A 23,145-nucleotide genomic window follows, 5' to 3' on the forward strand; every position below is an offset into this window, starting at 1 on the left:
AATAATCTTTGCGTCTGAATTCCGCAAATGAACAGTAGTTGGTTGCTCGTTTTGTGAAAAGAATGAGAAAAGATAAGAAAATACCTCATCCAGCGTACGCAGCAGCTATGATCCTCACGAGATAGGCTGACACAACGAGCTGGAGCGCGGGCAAAAGGTTTTTTATTTGGTTATTTATGTCCAATATTTGCCTCAACCAACGAACGAGAAACTTTGTTCACGAAAAATCAACATATTTTCTGTCTATAGATAGCAGAAATGTATCGCTATATACCTACTTTAGATCCAAAAGACGACCTATTACCGTTGACATAGCAGCAGAGTGCGGAGTTCGGACGCTCGCAGTCAGGGAAGATGGGTTAGGGGTGAAGTGCGGAATTCGGACAGTTGCGGACAAGACAACTTCGGGCGCTGTGCAGAAAAGGTACGTTCTTATCTACCGTGGCAGGTGAAATGTGCGGAGTTCGGATGAACCGAAATCATTACTCAAGTGGACGGTGACGTCATTAGGAGGAGACAGGAAGAATAGAGAGAATAGAGACATCCTCTGGAGACCGGATTCCCTGGGTTGAGCAAAAGGCGGGGGAAGTTCTTGGCAGGAGTCAACTTGGCCCAGAGTCAAATGAAACCCGACGAAACGAATTCCTGGATGACGACGACTGGCACTTCCATTCTTGGAAGCAACAATGTGCTCAACCCTTCCAGGGAACGATAACCACAAATTTCAATTCATCACCACAAACGGAGGTTAACAGATACCCTACGTTTCACTAACTCCGCTCACATTAGGAAGCACTGAATAAAATTCACGCTTCCCGCTACATACGACTGATATATCTCAAGTTCAATTTGTGACATTTTTATAAATGTTATCATCATAAGAAATTTAGAGTCTTTATAATACTGCAATCAACCTAACACTTTTGTGTCGTTTACTAACACGAACTAAATAATGTTTGGAAAACTAATAGCTAAATTAATATAATTTTTCGAAATTGTTGTATGTTTATCTCCTGTACAACTCCAGTTTTTACTCACAGATTTTGTGATCCTCCCAGGAGGGGAAGTTCAAATTCTCAACCGCAAGTGAGGGATTTTGTAAGACAATTACCTGAAAATAGAAAAAAATACATTAGTTAATCAAACACATTTAATTTTATGGTAAAATATTATAAATCCCAAACAGTCGTTGAAATTAGTGGATTGAAAGAAGAGAATTCCACAATATTCAACAACTACTCGTGAAAATATAATAATGCTATATAAAATTTAGCAATCCACTTTGTAACAATAAACATCACGTAGTTAATCAAACATTTAATTTTATGGTAAAATATTATAAATCCCAAACAGTCGTTGAAATTAGTGGATTGAAAGAAGAGAATTCCACAATATTCAACAACTACTCGTGAAAATATAATAATGCTATATAAAATTTAGCAATCCACTTTGTAACAATAAACATAGATTGAAAAAGACAATAACAAAGATTATAATAATTAAAAATTCTATCCATAAATTATTCCATCCACTAACACTGTAAGCATGATAGTACCTTTGACATTACGGCATAGAGCACTTACAGACGGTGATACAGTAACTTCATTTTGAAAACTTAATTGATACAACACGTTGAAAAACGTGGGACCTGTCGAATAGAATATTAATTTTTGTTGAAAATAAATACTCCAGATGGTGGCTCTGTGCGCATAAACACTAGTCGAAATAATTATCAAAAAGTGCAGCTAGGTACCTTATATTTCAAGACGTCGAACTTCCACAATATCACGCCTGAATCGGTTGAATTTACTATAACTAACATTACATTTTCCCTAAATTTGCGTAAAAGAGACCAGAGTTATTAAGTTTACCATTATTCAAAAAACAGTGCAATAGCTTTTAATTTCATATTGGCAAGTAATATTAATATGAATCTCAAAACATGAACAAAATTTATTTAAATAAGAATAACATTTAATGATCGTAAGTAATGAAAAAACGAAGCTGAGGAAGGCAAATATGTAATAATATTCAAATAATTTACTCAAAAGAAGATTCCTACTTCTCACACTTATCACAAAGATGAGCAGAGTTCATGGTGATGCTCTCCCTTGCATATAACCCACAGCGGCAGAGTTGGTAGACGGAAAAAAAACTTTAAGGGCAGCTGCACATAATTCTCCTCTGAGTGAGAACCTTAGAGAGGTTTGCGTTCACGCTAAGACCCCACGGAGTGTGCGAGGGGTAATGAGAAGATTATGACCAGATTAAATCGCAGAGATGGAGACGAGGAGCTTGAGAAATGAAGCGACCATAATAATCCCTCGCCAACGAATGCACAAAAGCATTTAGCCACGAACGTGTGGTTCGAGGAAGACGATGCCATTCATGTAAATGATTAATACTGCAATTGCACCGGGGTTATCAGGGAGGATTATCCCGTATTTCCGACTGCCTACGGCGCGCGGCTCCTATTTAAGTGGCGCTAGCTAAGATATCATATTTTATTATTTTTAATTTTTTTAAATGCGCACATGCAGATAGATATATTGCCAAATGAAAGTGTCCCAATGTTAGCAAATACATGACACTTTAAGAGAATTAAAAACATGAAATTTTACGAGAATTAGATCCTTAAAAATACCGGAAAACAGTACATAAAAATAAAAGAAATCGGAACAATGGTAATGAATGTGTAGGAAGTGAATCTATTGATCATCATTGAGTTAAGAATAGAGGCAAGTTTGTAAAGAAATTCGGGGATTGAGAAAAGGGATCACAGACACCTAAGTAAGTATTTCGGTATAGGTTCCTGGGGAATACCGTAAAAAGACTGACACAGGTAATAAGAAAATTAGGTGACTGAAGAAACTTGGGTTAAGGAAAATTGGAGGGATGTAGTGTACCAATCTTAGCATAGTAGTGTTAAATAGTCAAATGAAATAAAAGCAATGAAAGGTCTGCAAACTGCATTATCGCCAGGACCAGAATTAAGGCGGCATGGAGGCATGAACCCCGGGGCGGCAGATTTTAGGTGGCGGCAAAATTTGAAAAGTTAATTTAAAAAAGTTATTTAATTTTTCTATTTGAATTATTTAACATCAAGATATAAACCATTAAAATAATGTAAATAAAACTTCTTAATAGCCAACATCTGGTATGTAATCTGAAAGAAATACTAGGAGTTTTGTCAGGGAGCAAAGATCAGTTTGCTACCCCCCCCTCCCCTGATCTACCCTCCTCCCTCCCCAACCCCAATACTAAAATATTATACATCCGTAAGCTATTTAAATAAAACTTATTAATGGCCAACATGTGGTATGTAATCTCAAAAAAATAGCTTACGTATGTGTAATATTTTAGTATTGGGGGTTGGGGAGGGAGGGTAGATCAGGGGAGGTGGGTGGCAAACTGATCTTTACTCCCTGACAAAACTCCTAGTTCCGGCCCTTAGTATACCAATATTAGGATTGCGGTACTATGTATCACGAAAATTCTATGATTAGTATACTGCATTACATGTTTTAATTCACTAACGTTCTTCTTCCTGTTTTCGAATGAATGAATTATTGTAACGGCTTCGGGAAATACTGTAATATTAATCAGCAGAATGAATTACCTGGATTAGCGTGGTGTTTCTAAGGTTTTTCCTATGCACTTAACATCCATATCTCAAATGAATACTTTTACATCACCAGGTCCCGTTATGAAAGATCCCTTGTGGCCTTTGCCTCACTCCCACAGCATATTCCCTATTCCACCTTCCTTACGATGAATTTAGAAAATAACTTCTAGAAAATATGAGGTGATGGACGCGACAAAAAAATTAAACGAATGCATATTTCAACGAAGACTCTTTCCCTCGAGGTACTTGAAATTATCACCGAGAAAAAATATGATAAGGAGAAAATTATTTTCACCTTACCACACGTTTCGCTCACTAACTATCACTCTGACAAAAATAAGTGATATACTAAGAGTTAAAAATAATGAATACGTAGCTTTCGTTTCGTAAAATGTTATATGGAATTTCAGCTGTCTCATTTGACCAGTCATTGCTTTTATTTCATTGGAATATAATTACTGGAAATAGATTCACAAAAGGCTGAAGAGATAAATTGCTTCTCCTTTTTCGATGATTTTTAAAAATAACCGAAATACATGATAATGTGTCCTATATAAACCCAAATTTCCATTTGCCTTGCGAAATGGTGCTAAAAAATATAGCTCTCCATAAACACCAGAGAACATTAGCAGTTTTTTAATTGCCTTGAGTAGTGCAAGCATAACAAGCAAGAAAACTCTATAATGTACCTATAACTTCCTTAAATTAAAATAATCAATCTTAACAGTGAAGAGACGAATAAAATATTTTAGGTAGGTGCTCTTGAGTGCATTTAACTAAGACTACGACTGTGTAAAAATGGGAAAATCTTTGGGCCTAGGTATCCAATTAAGTCATTTTAAATAAATTTAGTAAGGACATGCTGCCTGAAATGGTTATTTTGAGAACATACTATAAATTGTACGTGTGAACTATAAGTACTATCATGGCTTAGAAAAACTTTATTAGGGCAGAATCCAGATCTTTTGGCCGAATTAAAATGGTTCAATTCGTAAAAAAAACACCCGTTGCAGAATAATTTTTCTATTGAATACGAATGAGAATATTTGACAAAGATTATATCGATACACTGAGTCCGTCCAAAGAAAATTAAATACATCATAAAATTACCATAGCGTATTTGACGAAATAATCGAAGACCAAGAAATAAATATTTTTCAACACATGTAAATAGCACGTACAAATATTCCACAGGACGAGGATTACAAAGCAGTAAACTAATTCAAACCGAGTGAACGAGCTGAAAAAATGAGTTATGTATTCCGCGATGGGGTCCCGATTCCAACAACCCCAAGTTCCAAAATGGCATATGTTTTCCACTAGCTCACCGCAGCTACTTCAATTGCTAGTCTTGCAATATAAAAATACAAACCAGCTGTGAAAACCAGGGCAAATACGCAGTAAATGCATATGATATTATGAAATTAATTTTTCAAACGAGATTTTCAATGCCTTGACAGTAAATGAAACACAGCAAGGGAATTTGAGAAAATATCTTTCTCCTGTGTGAACGCGGCTTTAAAGCATCACGATATTGAATGTATAGTTAACAGTATTACCTACGTAAAAATTAGTTGTCTTTGTATTTATGCATTTTTTATGAATGCATGTACGTAATTGCTATTCTTTTTTTTGTATTATGAATAAACAAAATTGGGTCATCATGATGATCATATTGACGCATTATTTATAATTTTAGCGCACAAGCCCACATATAAATTTGCAAAGTATAGCGTCACATCATTTCGACGCCGACAGTAAATGAGACAGTTAAGTTGACAATGAAAGTGAGTATTATAGGAGTCTAGATTCAGGAGAGGTGGAGAGTGTATTCGTTGATTGTGATTACTTTCAGCTCCACGATTCCATCCATCGGAAGTCTGACGAAGCCCATCCGCTAGCAGTCAGTTCCCCGCAGAAGTAATTGGGTTCCGGACTCTCTTAATCGGGGTTAATGGTGGATTTATGCTCCCACGTCGATCACAATTGGTTCCGTCCAGAGAGTGACCAAGGACGCGAGCCTTGAGTGCAAAGCCAACAAGAAGTCTTGTCGCGGAGCAATTAACCCAAGGAAAATATTTCCCTTACGTGCCGCTATGTCAGGCGTCGGACGTCCATGAGCAGATTGTTCACGCCTTGTACGCGCTAGAAACTTCAGTTACCACCGGACAAAGCTAGACATTTATTGACGCAGTGACGCAGCGAGGGGGGGATTTTGGGGGATAGAACCCCCCCAGAGCTCAGATTAATTTTTAAGTTTAATCCATTTTAATTATCTGGATCGGAATTACTTATAAAATAGTGTTAGGATTTATCAAATATCCCTCAGAAAGCTGTAAAACTCGCCATTTTGAACCATTATTCTTAAATTTTTGCTGCAGGAGGGCCCCCGCAACTCCTGATTACCCTGGTGGGTATGCAATATCCCCACACCAGTAAGTATTAGTTGCGCCTAAAACCCCCCCTAGCCTTAATTCCTAGATGCGCCCCTGTATTGATGTACTGATCCAGCAGATTTCTAACAGGTGTAATATTCACAGGCGGCCGCACTCCTTCCCGTAATTCTTGATTAGTAATTCTTGTTTACCTATAATTTATGGAAAAATTGAACAGTTGTTTATCTTTAACGTGGCTCTTCAATGAAAGTTTTTATTTTATGAGCCTAACAAATAATGCTAAAGAATAATTCATGAGTACCTAAAAGCCACTTGCCTACGCACATGAGATCTCAGACGCATTTTCGCAGAGAGTTATTTATTAGCACCAACGCGACGACGAAAGTAATGAGCCGCCCCCACTCCAAAAAAAGATATTCCTCTTCAAAGAAACTCTTCGTTACTTCATTTAATTCTCTAGCAAAGATATAAGTGTTAAATATTCAATCACTTTTAAACCACGATCAAGCACAAAATTCTAACGCCAAACAATTCGTTCAATCGTGATATTCTCTTAATTTATTCAATGAAGACACACTGCCAACCATGAAACAGTATAAATAAAATTCTTTACGGTAAGGTCCAGAGAGGTTCTTCGACATTAATAATAATTCCTTGAATACCTTTTACATGCTAAACTTTTGATCCTGATGGCATATTTTTATAGATAATATCATTTTTAAATTTTTTATCAGGCGCTGTTTGGTTCAGCGCATGACTTAAATCCAAATTTTTGTTTATAGCACAAATGACTAACAAATTTAAAAAACTAAAAAAACAAAAAATAAAAAAATCAATCGAAGCTGAATATCTATCCCACGGATATTACAAAACAGGATCCTCAAGACGTTTTCAAAATGTGTCGCCAACCACTGCGCATTTAAATGGGTTTACAAAAGTCGCCACTCGCGTCGCTGACGGACAAATTGATCCGAGTTTCACGAGGAAATAGGGTGTAATTTGGAGTGTCAACCGATATTTATATGCATGATGATTTTATCTATCTAGTTCATAACTTTTCAATGCTATTCATTGTAAGTACAATGGCCATGATAAAAAATATTGAAAAAAAGTGAATCATATTGCACTCATAATCGCGCCGCGGATATTTTTGGAAATTGTTTCAAATGCGAACGAAATGTCAACAGAAATCAGCCCTCTACGGGATGGAATTGGTATTTCTCCATTCAGTCCCCTTAATCTATCCCTTGTTTGTTATTAGTGTTATTTCGCAGATTTTGTAGTAATGAAGAACATTAAGCTTGAATGGAAAGGGCATCATTTATAAGAACTGAGAATTTTTCAATATATTGTCAATGGAATTCTGATAGCAGTATATTATGCACAACTGCGTCCACTTTATATCCACACTGAACTAAACAGACTTTTATAGACGCAAATCTCGTTTTGTGGCGCCATTGATGAGACTTTCGTATGCTTTAGCTAATTAAGTCGATTACAAGGCATAGCATGGCGTCAACATCGCAAGGACATCACGCCAGTAGTGCCAGTACGAACGTGACGGATAGTGCATATTACTCTCATCTTGCAAGGCTTCATCTCGGAGATGTTTATGAGCTGTAAGGGACAAGCTTCTTAGAAGAGGCTGAGGAAAAGTTTTGACCTTTAGCGTCAACTTCGTCGTCACGAAACATATTGGAGAGTGAGAAAAAAATTGGCTGCATACGGTGAATGGAGTGGTGATTATATGCATATTATTAGACAAATCCCAAAATAAATTAAAAAAAACAAAGCCTTCTTCGATAAGGACCATGCTGAACTATAGGACATGACGTTTTATGTGGTAGAACTTATATTATATGAACCGACACGGCTAAAAAACAAGACTTGGATTTAGCAATTTTTCCCCACTCAGAAATATTAAACAGTATCGAAATTTCTTCATGTCTTTCTATGTAAATTTCGTTTTTCGTGGTAAATTTCTTTCAAACTGCATTTTTTTATGATTGACGACTGTGAATCATAAAAAATTGAGACCTCTACGATAGAGACACAAAAAGGTACGTTGTATAATTTACAACACAGATATAAGACTATACTTAGCCAGAGTATTGTACTTTGAGGAGAAAGTATAGGCACTGGGTAGTTACATTGTAGAATTCACCTCATTTACTCCCCTAAAATTGAATTTTCATAAAAATAATTTTTGGGCTTTAGTTTTTTGCAGTTTTAAACACGAATTTCAATTAAATATAGAAATTCAAAGATCCCATAACATTTCCGCGCTGAAATGAAATCGTTTAAAAAAATTGTAATAAAATGGAGTCACAAATAGCAGTACTCTAGGATGGTTAGGAGAGAAGGACCAATTATGTCAAAACTCGTTATCGATCTTGAGATTGCAGGTCAAAGAATGAAAATTGATACATCTTTTAATACTGCTCTACTACTGAGCACAGAAGGAGCTACGAAAACAGGAAATGACATTTACAGGATTCTGAGAAGGCCGATATAGATCATGAGGTTATAATTTCCATCAACTCTGTTTCCTTTAATTGGAATGAAGACTCCCTCAGCAACACACATTTCCCTTCCGACCTTCCCTTCTAATATCACCACTAAATATTAAAATGGCATAATCGATACTCAACAGTTCACCAAAATCAAGGGAAAAAATTGAAAGCGCCTTTTTTATCCTGATCTATTTTTTTATTTGTGTCACATACAAGAAATCATCTTACCTGGAAATGTTTAAGTCACAACTGCTAATATCATCGCTTATACTTTCTGCGTCGTATTTGATAATTTAAAAGTCATTTTAAATCAAGAGCGGAAAATCACATTATGGTTTACGTCCTTATTTATATTCACAGCACATGCCTCACCTACGTAGCTTAAACAGCTAAGACATTTATAGATATCTTTTTCTGATTCAAAGATGTCGTTTATATAGTGACGTCATCTATATAAAGAATACCAAATAAGTTAAGAAAGACACCGAGGGCCATTATAAATCCACGCTTCGCTGAGTAACCATACCAAATATAAGTCGATGACGTTCTTAGAATTCCTTTTCAAATGGGAAATAAAACATACGTGAACAGAATGGATAAAGGAACATTAAATAGAGACATTTGAATTACTTGCCTCAATAAATAAATCAATAAGGAGGGAAAAACTGGAAAGATTAAAATAGCGCACAGTACTTAGTCTTTCTTAAAAGGAAATACAAACTATTCCGCGTGTTTTGAGTTTAACCACTCTTTTCCATTCATTGAAACCATAAACAGAAAACAAACCGATAGCATTAAATCGCACTACACATACTTAGAAGTGACCTTTAACTGCAAAGGCCACTTCTAGAAAGGAAAAAAATATTTCAAGATTGTTTTTTTTTTATTTTATGCTTTGTAAACTCATCTTTTTTGACATTTTGCCCTGGTTTTGAAACGTGAATTTTATTATTAATTCGCTGATTTCCCCAACTCTTTATATTGTTTAAGAGAGATACCTCACCGCAAAATAAAAATATTATTAATTATTAACTAATGTTATTTATTTCTATTACGACACCTAGTAAGAAAACGTATCAACCTTAAACTATTTTAAGTGTTATATTTGGATATTATGCTACATTTTATGTATTATATAAGCAATATTCCCATTTTACGTATTCAAAATATTGTCCAAAGCTTTCGGTAACAAAGGTAAAAAAATATTGGGCTCAAGATCGTATTTTGTTTGAGTAGGTACAGGCTTTCTCAGTCAGCGCATAACCGACATGAGACCCACCATACCGGCACAAAGAAACCCGCTTTCTTGACACGATCTTCTTCGAGCAAGCCCATCTTAGGGAACTCTCAAACCCTTCCTAAACTCCCGGCCTGGAATAGAAAATATCAACCCTCCTCAAAGACAGTTACAAGTACAGTTGAGGGCGGCCATCCTAACGAATCCTATTCAAATCCTGAGGGAGCCGTCGCGTCGCCTATAGCGCAGTCTCCGGAAACAATGGGAGATCCCATGTTCACGACCAGATTTAGACGAATGCTGGCCATAGATAAGGATTCCGTCTCTTTATTTTTTCACATTATTTTTCCCTGGAGACGCAGGGTGGAGGCTACCGGCGCGGCGTCAGTGGACCTGTTCGAAATAATAATAAAGATACAAAAAGTTCTTTCCCGTTTTTTTTTTTTTTCTACCGAGACCTCCCCCACCGTGGTGAACGGAACGGCGGCGCGTGGTGATATGGAGAACAATGACTTTGGAAGGTGGACGTGTCCGTGGGATAGGAAGAGAGCACGCCCGTGTTTCTGGATACCTCACGGCCTTCAATGGAGCCACTCTGTCAGCCACGACAGGAACCATAAAACTTCAAGCGAAACACCTATAAAATATTTTTTCGCCGGCGTTTGATGGCAATTTTTTCCCTAGAAGTTCCTTAAGACGGCAATTATTACGTTTCACATTCACCCACGAGCAATTCAACATGAAGGTATTTTTGATTAGGTAGGGGTAGAGCTCACACCAAACCAAGCCACAGGTTTTAGAATTTTGGCACTCATTAACGAGGGCTAGTTCACCTTATATACCTATAAACAACAATATTAAATTAATCAATAGTTACCTAGTTTGGCTAGTTTTTAAGTTAGCAAAGTAAGTACAATTGGACTTACGGCAAATTTATATGTCTCTACAGCTCATTAATAACAAAGTTCACTCTAGGAAGAAGGGTTAGTCGTTTATAGAGTGTAGTGGGAATGTTTTAGCCCTGGAGGCTTCAGGATCTCCAAGGACGGATGAAATTTTCAGCGCAGTTTTTATGGCTCCCTGACTTAAGGGACGAAGTTCACGCGATGAAGGAAGGGTTCAAAATGGGCGGCTAACTCGGAAACAAAAATTTTACGACCACAAAGTGAGAAAAGTTCACGATGAAGAATCCTTAAAACAACGCCGCGAAGGAAAAATTAGAGCTGTAAAGGTGTTCGCAAGGAAATAAGTACAAAGAATAAGAGTCACCTCCAGACCTTATTTAAGGAAATAAGAATGCGTGAATCGAGTTTAAAGCTGTGAATCTTTACGAAGGTACCAGAAGGAAACTTAACGATCTGTTGTTTCTTAATAAAGTATGCCATAATTTGGTATATTGCACTTGTCTAAATGATATTAGTTTTAATTGCTTATTTACCTAAACAAGAAATTGCAACACTTTCTTTGTTAAATTTTGTAAAAACAATATTGTTTATAATAATTTTGTCACCAGGGCAATGAGGTTATTTAACAGTGCATCACATGTGACTAATGCTGACATATTTTATGATTCTTTTGACTCATTTAAACGAAACATGTTAACATATTTGCTGTCAATGCACTACCTATCCACTCGATGTAACTTGTATATGATATGCTACTTTTATTGCACAATAATTGTAACTTTAAATGTATTAATTTTCTTGTAATTTTCCTTACAGATAATATTTGTAAATTGGGTTTGCTCCAGTAAAATAAATATTATTATTATTGTTATTATTATTATTATAAATTACGAATTTAGAAAATACAGTGAAAAGTAAAAACAAATTGTAATTCCACATGCATTTATTTTAGCATGTCCTAGGTTTCGAAGTGGTGATGACGTGCTACGTCGTAATTAAATAAATTCATGTGAAATTACAAAGTTTTTTACTTTTCAGGATTTCGTGGCAGGAGGGAACTAAGTTCTCCATACAAGGTTTTTACACTGACGCCCAGCTGCTATGGGTATTTCAGGACATACAGCGCTATTCAATTGAATATAAAACTACTAGAAGGGTGGGTGTATTCTATTACTCTAGACCAGGTATGAAAATATTACTCTAGACCAGGTATGGAACTAATACTTTCACGAGAACCAAAGAAAAGCACTATTTACATCCGTAAATATGATATAAGATACCAGGAACATGGATATTGTAGTGGACTACATAGTGGCCCGGAATTCAGGAAGCTCACAGTGTGTATACCGGCCCAGATTAATACCATATTCTCAATCCAAATGATGCAAATCTGACAATCGTATTGTAATGTCAGTATAATGTTATTCCAATAAAGAGCATAAAGATATCCTTGGTAAATAGTTCGTCAGAATTTCTGTCAAAATCTATAAGTGTAGATGAATTATCTAGATAGGCTAAGAAAAATTACCTTAGCAAAAAGTCATAGTGAAATTTAATTTCCTTAATCGAGATGTGAATGTATTATAATCATAAAAATTATAAGGAGGACCCCGATTAAAGCTATGTTCTCAATCCAACTGATGTCAATCTCACAAGCGTATCATAATGTTAGGCTACCACTATAATATTATTCCAATAAAGAGCATACATATAGCATTGGTAAACAGTTCGTAATAATTTCCGTCAGGAATCTATAAATGTAGATGAATTATTTAGATAGGCTAAGGAAAAATGCTTTAGCAAAATGGAATAGTTGAATTTAATTTCATTAATCGAGATGTGACTGTATTTTAATCTTAAAAATTATAAGAAGGAGATATCATTCATTGTTATCAAACGGACCAAGGGCACAGCTCATAAGGCGGGAAAGTGACTCACGTGCTCCTCTTGGGTGGTCAGAGAGTAAACTGCAATCTTGAAGAGGTGATTATGAGGATAAGGAGATTACAAAGTAGCCTTGACGACCAAAAGATGCTGTCTCCGCACACAACCTGAAATCGCGCCACTCAACAAAGATACAGGGCGAAACGACGCAGGAGACAAGGGACACTGACGATTACAGGCAAGAAAGTATCTACTAAAATAAGACGCATATTACTCTGAATTCAAAAGCATATCGGTTGGGTCAACCTTTGGCTGTTAACCTCACGTCTCCAAAATAATACGCATGACGCTCACTCATAAATTACGCGCAAGACACCCGCAGAACCTTATCTACCGAAGTTCATATTCTCGGAACCATTGAAATTCGCAAGCATAATACTCATTTCACAGCTTTAATATTTGAGTATTAATAGATATTTTTATAAATTACCTAGCTAGTAATTCTTCAACATGCACTTACTATCATTTTGTAGACAGCACATAATTAACTCCCAAAATATTGAAAAACGCCAGCTTTTGCTCGATAATTTAGGGTAAAATCCCACTAAAATCTAGAGGGTGAAAGATGAAGCAGCTACAATCTGATTCGTATTCCTAGAAATGTTGAAAATTCCTTTAGTTAAAATAAATGGCAAGTAAGCATTACATTTGGAGCTGCATTAAATTTGAACGCGATTGTACAACAAAGAGTATGGAGTTAAAACAAAGTCATAAGGTAAAACATCATACATATGCTACATGAAATCGATTAAATCACGTTCTCAAAAAAAAAATGTTTTCTGAGATTTCGTTGCTTAATTCCATATTTCCGACCATTTCTCGCGGGAAAATTTGCAGGGACTTAAAATTTTACGGAATACACTAGGAATTTACGACTCATAGGAATTTCCTACTCTCTGGAGGCACGCAGCATGTGTGCAGCTAAGACGCCGGCAGCAAGAAAAACGCAAGAAAAAAACTCTTGCCCTGGTTGGAACGCCGAGGGCAGGAAAAAAATAAAAAGGACCTTTTCTTTTGAAGCGGTCATAAATTCGGTGCCTTAAAGTGTAGCGCCGGAACGGTAGGATTCTGAAGGAGAATGAGGGCACAGTAGAACATGGAGGACGAGGAAAGAACATTTTCCACGAAAAAAAGATGTCCTTGTGCTTCTGTACGAAGGAGCATCGTGCAACGACTCAGCCGGAGCACATGCTGCGAATAGATATGCTCAAGCACAGTACTAATGGAACCAGGAAATTATGCTATACTACATACTCGGTAGCAGTAAGGTCAAGAAATGAAAATTTTACAGTTTCCACAGATTTACCGTTGTTTCCTCTCTCAATAGCTTAGAATTCAGCTTTTCAAGTATCCACTTGAAACACTAGCAATCTTTCAGAGAAAATTCAAACAAAAACAAAAAAGCAAAACGAAAAAATAAAATGATTCGTGAAATTATTTAATTTAGACAATAAATTGCTGATCCAAGACAATGGAAAATTAGGCTAGAAATAAGACATTATTTGGCAATTACTACGGTATTTTAATTTGATATTAAAAACTCTTTCACAGCTTCCCAATTCAATTGCTTTCTAACTTGCAGCAACGACGTGAATTAAAGATTAAGAGAATTTTAAAAATGAGAATATATTCCAGCAAAATAAATGTAATGGTTTGCTATTCTTCAAGCAGTATATATATTAAAAAACAAGGCTTGAGACATATATGGCACAAATTAAGAAATCAAGCCGCAAATCAGATAACTTAACAAATTGAGATACGAGCAAATAGACTCTGATATGAAACAGGAATTATTAGGAATTTTCAACTAAGGATAACTATATCATCACCATTTTTATGCATCAATCGAGAGCTTAGTTCCCTATATCCTTGTTTACCATTCAAATTTTACTGTGATTTTATTACAATGCTTCTATACCAGTAGCGTAAATAGGAATATGCTTCGGGGGGATGGGATGGTCTGAGGTGGCGACCCCATTGCAGGAAACGTGGAGTCCGAGAAAATTTTTGAAAAATACCATGCCCGGAAAGAAATTTTACATCATTTTGGCGCGAAAAAAATTAGCTATAACTAGATGCAGTTATTATATATCAAAATTAAACAATAGTTTTAATTTTTTTCCCTGAGGCTTTGGGAGGGGGTATCTATACCCTTATTTCCCCATAGTTACGCCACTGTTCTATGCGGCACTATACCATTAATTTTTACCGAACCATAAAACTTCACTCTTTCGTGAAATATTACCACAGAAACGGAGGGAGATACACTGTTGCGTCACAGGGCTCACCAAAAATTGTAACAATTGGCAAGGCGAGGGAAATCGAGTTTTTATTTATAATTGATTCACTTTTTTACTTGTCTTCCTCTAAAAAGAATTTACCTCAACTACCATCAATAATAATTTAATAACACTTTAAGACTTTATGTCATCCGACTTTGCCGAGTTAAATCTCGCTTAATTCCATCCAGGAACCCAATTAGCTCATATCCCAGGCCAAAAATTGCGTTTCTTTTGAAATCCTTGGTCTCGTAGTCTGGTTACACAGGGAAAATTATGTGAAAGTCATTTCATAATGAGCGTAGAGGGCAGTGGAATCGTGCATTCTCTTCAGCGAAGTGAGTTGCATAGCAAAACGGAAGACCCAAAACGAAGCACCGTTTCGTGACTAATCCTCTAGCCAGAGGAGCATGAAAAAACGTAGCCTCCATGCATAATATGGCTTCTAAAGTACTAAAATTTTCTAGGAATCTACGCTCAAGCCAACTGCCAGTGCCATTCATTTTATTCGTCACCCCTCGCCACTTCGAAGAAGGGTTCATCTCGTTTCTGCTGAGAGTAAAACGAGAAAGATGAAATAGATATGACGTCTTAACAGTTGTAACATACAATTGAAGACGCAGAAAGGATCTGAAAGTACGCATCAACAGTCAATAAGATAGGGGAGACAGTATTTGATAAAGCATTGCCAAAAAAATGGGTGAAAGATCTCCTTGGATAGGTAGTTTTTCCTCCAACGTCCAATGCTCAAATAATACCAATACTTTGAGATATCGATAATAAATACTGTTATCAGATCAAAGTTCGTACCCAGGATCACATCTATTTCAATTACCACTAGAATAAATTTATTTCAAAACTCAATTCCTGGTCGCCTAAGGTTAAAGAGGATGTTTAAATTAAAGGCGTATAAGTTCCACAGAATATTGGTCATAATTTACAGACATTTACCACAAGATAATAAATTTTCACTGCATTCAATTAACTTTCTACGACCTGTAATGATGCTAATTAAATATTTATTATCATCATCATATTCAAACTAGATTAAAGATTAAAAATTCCATCTTAATTTCTTTTATTCACCCTAGGCCATGAGGGAGCATATATATTTTAAGGAAAAGTTTGTGGGTGATGATACTTACTTATTAAATATGTCAATCATGCCCTTCACTTATTAATTTGATTTAGTACTCAATATTATCCTCGTAACAACTCTGGTTTGGCAGAGGTATTTCATCTTAAACAACGACGCTGCATAAAATACAGTGAAATAAATAGAGCCTTCATTTGCTAAGAAAATTAATGAAGAAAACCGAAGACACATTTAAATAATGTTAATCCTGAGGTTAACCTCCTGAGCCTGGTTGACAATACATATTTAAGGAACATAGTACAAAGACGTCAACTCATTACCCATGGGTCAGGAAATGTAGAATTATATATTCCTCTCGAATTCCTTCACAGAGCGCTCTATTTTCCATTTAATTGAATGCATCTTCATCCCAGAATTAGGTCGTGGAATGCCTTACTACTAGACTTACTCTCACAGACTTGAGTTATGACAAATTAAGTAGGATGGAATTTCCTTGTTACGCAATGCCCTTCCTGCGATAAACAAGTAGAGGAGCGGTTTGGATATATAAACCCTAAGCACTCCCGGTTATAGCTATAATGCTTGAAATTCCAATAAAAATAATAAATATAGTGTTTTATTGGGTCAATAAAATATTTGTCAACAGGATTTAAACTCTAAACCATAAATCACCTTCAACTATAACTGCCCAAAACAGCCAACTGCCTAAATATTTTGGATTACCACAAAATTAGCATGATTAAGAATGGGCAATTTAATAAGAAAGCGCAATTTATGACTTTTCTGGTAGGTATTAAATTTCAAATTCAGAATTGAAACGCTTCGATGCGATAAAACAAGTCAAATATTCAATTTTAGCTACACATTTTCATCTCAAACCAGATTATAAATCGACATATTAAATAGTTATTATTAAATAAAAAGAGTATTCTACCATACTGGTCACCTATACTTCAAGATTTCTATTTGGTATCAATAAAAATATGAGCAATGAACATTCTTACTTACATTACTCTAGGAGGAGACTCTTAACTTGGTATCATCTGTATGGTTATTCGAAAAACAAAGGCCACAGTCCTGATTTATCGGGTAAAGGCCCATCGTTAGCTGGTTGATAAGCTGTGAACTCGTTTAACTCACCTGCAAAAGAGTAAAAGAAAAAATATAAGTTTATTTAGCATATTATGTGTTTCAGCGCCAACACAAAAAACATTAGATTAAAAGATACAGTGCCCGACGTGATGCGGTGGAGATCTTTGATATTCAGCTTATTAAAACAACTTGTCTGTTTCCATACTATTTTATTTTCACCGCCTATGGTTTCGGCAACTTGTGCCATTCTCAAGGTCCTTGTGTCCTCGTCATTGTGTCCTTGGCAATGGCACAAGTTGCCGAAACCATGGTCGGTGAAAATAAAATAGTGTGGAAACAGACAAGTTGTTTTAATAAGCTGAAAACCATTAGATTGTTTAACTTTTAAAACAAAAATGGCTAAAAAAGCCAAATATTTAAATTATTCCTGTGAAACGCAAACGCTTGAAGAGATTTTCAATTTTTGATCGTTTCTTTTCACAGTGCTAAAATATGACGTATGCAAAAAGCCGTTACAAATATTTTCTAGCCACATATTGGTGAAAAAATGACGCAAAGAGTAAAGAACATGAAAAACCTTGGTAGCAACAACACTAGAGGTCGTGAGAGTCGAAGTCTTTAAGGAGCGTTTCCTGGGTGAAGACCGAAACGGGACACCAAAGTCATCCCAGCAAGGAAGAAAGAACTCCATCAATCAGTTGAGCGGCTGTGAAGGTGCGAAATCGTCACAATCCTTATAAGTCAGCGCCGAAGGGAAAGCAAATATTTTATTTCTCCAAGCCGAAAACAGTAATACTCATCTGCCAAGATGGATTTCTGCTCCGAGTTTGGTAATATGTCTCACTTAAAGAATATGAAAAAGGCAAAGAGAGTACCGTAAAAGTTCGATTTTTTCCAAATTGGTACTCAGTGCACCAAGAAAGTGTATGAGTGACAGAATGTATAAATAAATGCATCGACATATTTTCCATCTATGTTCATCAGTATATTTCGACCAAATTACATGTTGTCATTTTGAGCATGAAGAAAAAATACACTCACGTGTTGCTGTAAAGAATCAATCTAGAAACAATGTTTTAATCAACGTATAATTTCAGCCATCTTACATTTGAACAATAGCTGACCCTGTATACAGAAATGCACGATGAGTGTTAGCCATTTCAAACAATATTTAATATGAGAGTTTAAGTGGAATCAACGATGTGTAGCATAATTAATAATTAACTTTCCAGTGGAAGAGAAACAGGAGCACAAATACGAACATTAAGCAAGAAAAAACATTGTGCCCCTTTGCAAGAGGTGCCCTTCGGTGAGATATGTTAAAATCAGTAATGGTGATGTTGGTGCCCAAGCATAAAATTCAAAACGATAGGTTTATGTTAATTATTTTATCTAAAATATTTTATCATAATCTCCAAATAAAAAACTACCGAACGAATCATCATGTAAGAAAAAGAGTATAGAGGAAGGTCCTACAGCTTCGGAATGCCTGCCAATATAAACTCCAGCGTACATGCCTAGATTTAGTGCATCCACTATTCCCTGACATGCTATTAACAATCATTTTATTAACTTAAGAAAAAGTTCATTTCTTACGCCAATTAACAATACAGCAGCCTTAATCAATGCTAAAAAATAAATTTATAACGACCAATCATAAATAAAACATTTGATTTTAAATGAAAAAATCGCTCTGCAAAAATAGATGCTAATTTTATATTTTAAAAAGAGATCCTTTCGTTTGTATATATATTTAATCCACTGCTCTCGGCTTCGAAAAAATGACAATGGAGTAACGGCTGGCTGTGTGACAACTACTGGAGAGCTCTGTCGCCCATTCGTCACATTTTTAAAACCTTGGGCATTGCGCAAGGCGTAATATGCAATCTTCCCATCCCCAAAGGAAGCGTTTTTTAATTTCGGGAATGAGGAAAGAACAATGAAGAGAGGCGTTCATTGAGCCATTACTCTCCCTCGCTCGCCCATTATTACTTCTACTGAGCCACAAAATGAGGAATGCACGCAAAGGCAGAGAAAGAACTACTTGTGACCCCGCCTCTGCTATACATAAAACACCGTCAAAAAATGAGTCAATTATGTGCAAAGTACTAAAGTGCACGTATTAACTCTCCTATTTGGAATATATACGCGCCTTATCACACTATTCAAGCAAAAATGAGGCTAAAAACTTTCACATCACTTTCAATAACATTTTTTGAGTGATTATAAAGCTATTTACACAGCACTACGACTACAGACCACTATCCTGCGATTAAAATACATTGAATCCAAAAATAATTAAGCTATAGCTCAAATTGACACTGAATCCTCTTGTATAGCCATCACGGACATTAAAACGCTTCCAACAACCCGGAGATCGGCAGTTTATACAAAACAGGCAGAGCGTGGCGAAATGTGAAATATGCAAGACCTCAGACACTTTGATTGTAAATCTTTACTTGTATTTTTTTGGCCCAGATGGAATTATTTTATTCATGAAAACGAGCCTCTATAGGCCTAACGATTCTGGACTTATAAACTTATTCTCTAAAAAAATGTACTGTTTGGCACCCACATTATATCGAAGATAATGGAAAGTTTTTCCTGTCACTAGAGTGAATTTTAAAAGTTACTCATATAATGGAGCATGGAATACCCCCTCGGGAAAGAACGGGCAATGTAAAATGATTCAAAATATCAATTTTTTTACACATTTGCAGCCTAAAATTTCATTTTTATTTTAAATATCAGATGAAATGGAAAAATTTAAGACTTAAGAAGTTTTAAGAAGGAGGAGAAATAAAAAGCATAAATATTATTAAACTGATTTAAATATAAAAAAATTTCGATAAAATTTGGGCCTGACCCCTGTGACCCCTGCCCCCTGAATCCGCCACTGATCATAAATGAGTGAGCGAGACTGGCCCCATAGAGCTTTCTCGGGCTTTTCCCAGAGGAATGAGGCCATATCTAACTTAACTCGCCTAGCGGACATTCATCCATAGTACAAAAAAGACGAAAAAGAATCCTGAAACTGCGCTTCCCCATTGTTGAGATCATTTGAAGCGGTCGTAAAAAATAACACGGCTCGCTTCCCTACTTGTCCCAAAGCACCGGCACAAGAAAAACCCCTTCGCAACTTTATACTCCACCAATCTTGCACGGACGGGTGTTTCGAATGCCAAGCTGACCGCCTGGAGCGACAAAAAATGAGGAAAATAATTCGCCATCCAAAAAGTCAACCATGGAAAATTTGTTGCATCTAGATCACTTGGATCTCGCCAGCGATGGCTATGTAAACAACGCATTTCCGGGTACTCTGTTGCCTTCTCTAATTTGTGTTAGGAGGAGGCAACCAACATCTTGCTCGTTCATTCGGGCCAATGCAGAAGGTTAAGGAAGTAATGGAGGAGACAAACTTGGCCTCAGCATCATTGCCTATATTCCCAATAGTTGGGAGTATTCCATGAAATCCATTAGTTGATGTAATCGACTCCCCAACTAAGAAATATTTATTTTGAGATATATGATCTCATAAATTCAATGCTGACCTTAGGTTAGGAAAACTGGATGTGCTGTATAGGAAATATTTTACAGCCGAAATGGGATAAGGGGAAAATTTTCCTTTTTTGAAGATACTGAATGAGCGTTTTTGGGCTGATTCTCTGATGACAAAGCCACAATTTGAAAACACTACTGTGGATATGTAGTAGGCCGCAATTTTCGCCGGAGCGTGTTGGTGCGAATTAGTGATTTGCGAACTGGTCCGATTCCTTATTTATCGCTTCCGATTGCAAATTAACGTACTCGTGCAACATTGCCCATAAAATAAAATTAATCCTTATATATATTTATAAAAGTTAGCTTAAAGGTAAATACTATATTGGCTAAATAAATAGAAAATTTTGGCTATATTTAATGTAAAAATCGACGCAATGGAAGAAAGGACTATAAAATCCCTAGCACCACCGATTGATTCACCATGGAAAACATATCCATCCATCTTTATCTATAAAAGAGGGCATTTGTTTGTCTGTCCGCTATGCGTTTCTATACGGCAGCACGGATTGCGACCAAAGTTAATATATAAGTGCATCTCATGCTCCCAAACCCCGTAATGATACTTATGATTGTATCCAATGTGTCCTTTGCGTCGGCTTCTCATTACCACTTGTTACGTCACATCATACTACTTCTGTGGTCGAATATCCTGCTGGGTAGGCACACCTATTCACTTGCTCAATGGATAAACTCAAAGGATTCTACAATTAGCTATTAATCCTCTCGGTGCAGTGGTGGATCCAGGATAGGGACAAGGGGGTTGGGCTAAGTAGGGGGTAACCTCCCAGCAGTGTTGCGGGTCCGAACAAAATTACCATTATATGTAGTGTAAAATGGATATTAAACGGGAGGGGAGGGGGTAGGGGGCTATAGCCCCCTGAGCCCCCCCATAAATCCGCCACTATCTCTATGCAAACCTTTTGCTGGGGTATGAGTCCAGAAGACGTTTTTGGTCAACACACTAATAGACACATAGTGGTCAATATTGTGGAGCGGGGCTTAAGCTGATCCCGTGCGCGTTTTACAGATATAGTTTTTTTCTATTTTTTCATGTTCAGCGATACTAAAAATCCTGCTATGCAGTGGCGTGACTAGGAATAAGCCTTGGGAGGGGGAGAGCGGGAAGGGATGGCCTGGAGTGGCGACCTATTCCCCCTTAGGCAAAATCTGGAAAAAAATTTCGAAAAATGACATGGCTGGAAATACATTTGAAATCATTTTGGCACTAAAAATTGAACTTAACGCAAATGCAGTAATTACATATCAAAGTTAGACAATAGTTTTAAATAATCTTTTTATTTCTCTGAGGCTTTGGGAAGAGGGGGATCTATCCCCTCATCCCCCCATAGTTACGCACTGCTGCTTTGTGAGCATGAATTCCAAGTTTCCACTACCCTGAGTACTATCTTTTCTGAGTAACGCTTGGTGGCCTGCTAGTAAATAAACATTGGAACCACCATACGAAATCCTTAGATTGCGAGGTTTCCTCAGGGAAAGGAACTGCCCATTCCCTACCCTAAATGCGTTAAATTCACACGCCTTTGTCTTACATTGAGGCGAGCTTTACCCTCACCTACTCAAACCAACCTCCGGGTTAAATCACAACGGGTGTGATTAAAGGGATCTGAATCTTAAATTGATTATGGCCCCATTCCACAAAGGAACCGTCCATATACGGAACTGAAATCCATATTTTACAAAAGTTGACGAGCAAAGGAAAGATTTTATCCGTCTCGACTAAAGTGCGATCCGTTACCGCACTTTAGTCTCCTCACGGAATTCATATCCATTATTTTTCCGGCAATTCGCTCCAAAAGTGGGCATCATCCCTTCTCGCGCCACATCGACCGAGACAGTTGGCAGCGGTTCAACCGCAAAACCAACAGCGACCGCACGAAAGGATTCACGGACGGTCACGACTTTTCGCCCTTGAAGCACACTTAAGTGGCTCTAATTCATCACGAAAATATATATATGTGGGATGATATGAGGAAGGCCATCTACCACGTGCGCCATAGCGAATAGGCGCCAAACACTCTCCAGTCCGTGACCGAAGGATGGGGGATATCATTAGTGCTTGAATGTTGGTATCGCAATGCAATCAGAGCACATGGTTTTTATAAATTTTTCATAAAATCCCTTTGTTTTTTATCATCTTATCCGGGCCAAATCATGCAACTCAACTCAATTCAACAATCCTTTTTCCGATTAGCTATCAAGCAGAAATTTTTATGATAACTCAGAATCAGATGACAATTCAATAATCTACCGCTTTCACTATGATTTTAGCTGTATCAACATTGTGATTCATGATTGAAAATTAAATATAGAGATTAGCTCGAAAAATTGCCGCGAAAATCCGATGGCGGCTCTGCGATCATTTTAAGGAATTAGAATGGTAGTCTTCCGAAGAAAAAAGTTTTTAGCATCATAACATCCTGAAACTACGAAACACCTAGAACTACAATTATTTACAATTTAATTGATGTTAAATATA

The 23,145-nt window shown here is 36.7% G+C and overlaps 1 protein-coding gene and 1 long non-coding RNA gene across 3 annotated transcripts in view; both read right to left on the minus strand.

Annotated features, from left to right (window-relative positions):
- LOC124167361 overlaps positions 1-1,110 on the minus strand; it is a 90,979-nt gene extending 89,869 nt beyond the window's left edge. The window contains exon 1 of the long non-coding RNA XR_006866670.1: positions 1,039-1,110. This is a non-coding gene — a long non-coding RNA (uncharacterized LOC124167361). The remainder of the gene's footprint in view (positions 1-1,038) is intronic.
- LOC124167359 (protein amalgam-like) overlaps positions 1-23,145 on the minus strand; it is a 483,736-nt gene that overhangs the window by 158,059 nt on the left and 302,532 nt on the right. The window lies entirely within an intron of this gene.

The sequence above is a fragment of the Ischnura elegans genome, chromosome 10, assembly GCF_921293095.1.
Source record: "Ischnura elegans chromosome 10, ioIscEleg1.1, whole genome shotgun sequence".
NCBI classification, from domain to species: Eukaryota; Metazoa; Arthropoda; class Insecta; order Odonata; family Coenagrionidae; genus Ischnura; species Ischnura elegans.